We start from the raw sequence: 4,527 nt of genomic DNA on the forward strand, positions 1-4,527 counted from the left end.
GCTGGGGAGGCTGGAGGGGAAACCACCCCGGGAAAGAGCTGGGAATTGTAGGGAATAGAAATCTGGAGGGGATTGGGACTGGAATTGGAATTGGGATTGGTTTTGGGACTGGAATTGGGATTGGGATTGGGATTGGGACTTTGATTGGGTGGGAAGGGACCTTAAAGATCCTCAAATTCCACGCCCTTCCACATCTTCCACTATCCCCGGTTGCTCCAGGAGGTTGGAAAACCCCTGGATACATCCCCGGAGCACCAGGAATGTCGGGATTTCCTCACTGGCTCGTGCCAAGAGCTCCTTAAATGCAGAAAATTATCCCAAAATTCCCCAGCTGGGGAGTGCCACATTCCCACGGATTTGGATCCCATGGGAATGGGGGCTCCACCCCTGGTCTCCGTGGTCCCTCAGGGCTTTTCCAACCTCAGCAATTCCATGAAAACCCCAAAGCCGTTCCCGGATCCCGTCCCCATCCCAGGGATCCCTGGTGTCCCACATGGATGGGGGTCACTCCCATGTGTCCTCCCCCCCCCAAAAAATCCATCCCCTCCTCCCTCCCCCGGGAGAGCGGGAATGTCGGATCCAGGGGTTCACCCAACCCCTTTCCCAACGGAATTCCAGCCCCTCTGGCAGCGCTCGGGCAGTTTGTGGGATTCTCTGGGATTTATGGGAAACAGACCCGGGCCCGGGCACGGATCCAAAGCCAGGCTTTGCCTTAAACCCCGGATTTCTGCAGGAGCCTTCTCCAGGGACTTCCTGCCTCGGGAATTGCATCCCAGGAATCCTGGAATGGGGTTTCAGGGCGTGTAGGAGCCTCCCCATGGAAAATTCCAGGTTTAAACCTCTCCCAGAGCGGCTCCGGCCTGGCAGAGGAACGGCAGATTCCCGAGTCCTTTTCTCCATGGGTATATTCCCATTTTTGATGGATTTTTTCCTCAAAATGACCCCGGTGGAGGATTTGTTTCCTCATTTCCAAATGGGAAAAATTATCCTGGGAAGTGAGGGCAGGTCTGGCCTCCCCGCTTTTCCATGGAAAATGTTGTGCAGGGAGTACGCTCAGGAGGAAAATCCAAGCTGGGAATGGAATTTAGGGATAAATCCGGGGGGGATAAGAGAAGATTCCTTCCGGAACATCCCCAGGGTGGAGTTTTTTGGGAACGTTCCTGGAGGCAGAACCTGCTTCCACCCGGAAAAATGGGATCGGCGGATTCTCCTGGGCCTTTTCCCAAGGTTTTGGGATCATCCCTGCAGATCCGTGGGAGGAGCGGCGGGTCTCTGTCACTGTGTCTGGGCCTGCATTTTGTGCCCAATCCCAAAAAAACAAAAAAAATCTGGGAACACGGCCTGGAATGCGCTGATGGTGGCCGGGAGAAGGCGCCGGGCAGGATGGAGCGGGAGGGGCTTCTCCCAAATTCCCGGCTCTGTCCCGGCCCCGAGGCTCCCTCCAGGCTCCCAGGGAATTGGATCCCGGTTTTTGGGACCTTCTCCAGCCCCAGCTCCTCAGGAGCTGCGGACACCAAGTTCTTCCCACCAGAAAATTCCAGGGAAGAGGGGAGAGACGGGAAAAGGGGGAAGGAAGGAGGCAGAGGAGCTGCGGCTGCCCCTGGATCCCTGGGAGTGTCCCAGGAAAGGCTGGAGCGCCCCGGGAATAGCGGGAGGTGCCGGGGTTGGAATGGGATGGGATTGAGGGTCCCTTCCCACCCAAACCGTTCCGGGATTCCCGGACTGCTGCTGCTCTCGGACCGGAGACGGAAACCGGGACAAATTGGGGATTCGGGATTTAGGGATGGGAATCCTTGTCCACATTCCACGGTCCCAGGGTGATCCAATTTTTCCTGGACACTGCGAAGGATCCAGGGATTCTCTGGGAATTCAGCCCAGCCAGGAATTCTTTCCCAAGATCCCACCCCAAGCTCTCCTTTCCCAGGGAATTCCCTCCATTCCCAGCTCTCCCAGCCTGGCATTGCATAAAGCCCCATCCTGACTCTTCCTTGAGAAGGAATTTTGGGAATTCACTGGAAATTCAGACTCCAGGAAGGGTTTCCGTTCCTTTTCCATCCCCAAATTCCATAAAAATCCCTCGGGATGGATCCTGAGTGTCCCTGATCCCAGAATCCCGGAATGGTTTGGGATGGGATCCATGGACCTTCAATCCCATGATCCCAGGGACACTTCCCATGATCCCAGGGTGATCCAAATCCACCCTTGGACACTGCCAGGGATCCAGGGATTCTCTGGGAATCCCAGCCCAGCCAGGAATCCCTTCCCAAGATACCACCATCCCAAGCTCCCCTTTCCCACTGGAAGCCATTCCCTGCCTCCTGCCCCTCCAGCCCTTGCCCAAATCCCAGCTCTCCTGGAGCCCCTTGGGGATCGGGAAGCGGCTCCAAGGATTCCCTGGATCCTCCCCTGATCCAGCTGCACATTCCCAGCTCTCCCAGCCTGGCACTGGATCCAGCCCCATGCCGACTCCTCCTTGAGAAGGAATTTCAGGATCCAGGGGCTTCACTGGGAATTGGGGACTCCAGGAAGGGTTTCCGTTCCTTTTCCATCCCCAAATTCCATAAAAATCCCTCGGGATGGATCCTGAGCGCCCTCGATCCCAGAATCCCAGAATCCCCGGGATCACTCCGCCCTTTCCCCCCGCTCCATTTTGGGGACGAACCCCCCAGACCCGGCGCTGTCGCTTCCCAATCCCGATTTCTGGATGCGAGGATCGGGGGCTGCTCCGGCCTCCCGACCCCATCCCGAGGCGGGAGCCGCATCCCTGGCCCCGTTCCCGGCAGTTTCCATCTGGATCCCATCAGCTCCATCCCTTTCCCCCATCCCACGCAGCCCGCGGGAGCAATCCCGCTCTCCCAGGGAAAGGGCAGGAATTTCCTGCCCGGCTCGGCCTTTTTGGGATCGTTTCCCGTCCCGTGTTTTCCTTTCCCCCGGATTTTCGGGTGTTGTCTGTTGTTCCTGGAGCATCCCCGAGCCTTTCCTTGGGATCGGGCCAGGCTTGGCCAAGCCGGGATCGGCAAACCCGGGCCTGGAAAAGCTGGGAATGAGGGAGGAGGAGGCGCCGGGAGAGACAAGGAATGTCCGAGCTCGTTAGCGAGGTCATTAACGGGATATTAAACCGTGACAGGGATATGGAATCACTCCCGGGATATTAAACCGTGATTGGGATATGGAATAATTCCCGGGATATGGAATCACTCCCGGGATATTAAACTGTGATTGGGATATGGAATAATTCCAAGGATATTGAATAATTCCCAGGCTATTGAATCATTCCCGGGATATTGAATAATTCCCAGGATATTAAACCATGATTGGGATATGGAATCATTCCCGCGATATTGAATAATTCCCGGGATATTGAATAATTCCCAGGATATTAAACCATGATTAGGATATGAAATCATTCCCGGGATATGGAATCACTCCTGGGATATTAAACCATGATTGGGATATGGAATCATTCCCAGGATATTAAACCATGATTGGGATATGGAATCATTCCCAGGATATTAAACCATGACTGGGATATGGAATCATTCCCGGGATATTGAATCATTCCCAAGATATTAAACCGTGATTGCGGTATGGAATAATTCCCAGGATATTCAATCATGATTGGGATATGGAATAATTCCTGGGATATGGAATCACTCCCGGCATATTAAACCCTGATTCCCAGGATATTGAATAATTCCGGGGACATTAAACCATGATCGGGATATTGAATAATTCCCGGGATATTAAACCATGATTGGGATATGGAATCATGATTGGGATATGGAATCATTCCCAGGATATTAAACCATGATTAGGATATTGAATCATTCCTGGGATATGGAATCATTCCCGGGATATTAAACCATGATTGGGATATTGAATCATTCCCAGGACATGGAATAATTCCCAGGATATTAAACCATGATTAGGATATAGAATCATGATTGGGATATGGAATCATTCCCGGGATATGGAATCATTCCCAAGATATTAACCGTGATTGGGGTATGGAATAATTCCCGGGATATTAAACCATGATTGGGATATGGAATCATTCCCAGGATATGGAATAATTCCCGGGACATTAAACCATGATTGGGATGTGGAATCATTCCCGTGATATTGAATAATTCCTGGGATGTTAAACCATGATTCCTGGGATACGGAATCATTCCCAGGATATTAAACCATGATTGGGATATGGAATCATTCCCGGGATATTAAACCATGATTGGGATATGGAATCATTCCCGGGATATGGAATAATGGAATCCCCACCCCCGGCCCCCAAATGAGGCGCTTTTAGCCCCAAACGGGGTTCTCCGCCTCCACATCGGGAATTTCATCCTGAAATCCAGACGGGATTTATGGGATCTGCAGCCAGGAATTCCAGGAGCGCCTCTGCCGCAGGACGCGCCCCCGGAGGGGTTTTGGGATTTGCCGTTTTTGGGAGCAGGGGTGGGAAATGGGATATCAGGAGCGATGGGGATTTCTGGGAATTCCCGGGGATTCCTGGGGATTCCCGGG

General features: G+C 52.9%; 1 protein-coding gene across 1 annotated transcript in view; it reads left to right on the forward strand.

The window, feature by feature from the left end:
- The window catches only part of SCARA5 (scavenger receptor class A member 5), a 27,587-nt gene that overhangs the window by 20,383 nt on the left and 2,677 nt on the right, over positions 1-4,527 (forward strand). The gene's annotated exons all lie outside the window — the stretch shown is intronic.

This window comes from Geospiza fortis, unplaced genomic scaffold (assembly GCF_000277835.1).
Source record: "Geospiza fortis unplaced genomic scaffold, GeoFor_1.0 scaffold509, whole genome shotgun sequence".
Lineage (NCBI taxonomy): Eukaryota > Metazoa > Chordata > Aves > Passeriformes > Thraupidae > Geospiza > Geospiza fortis.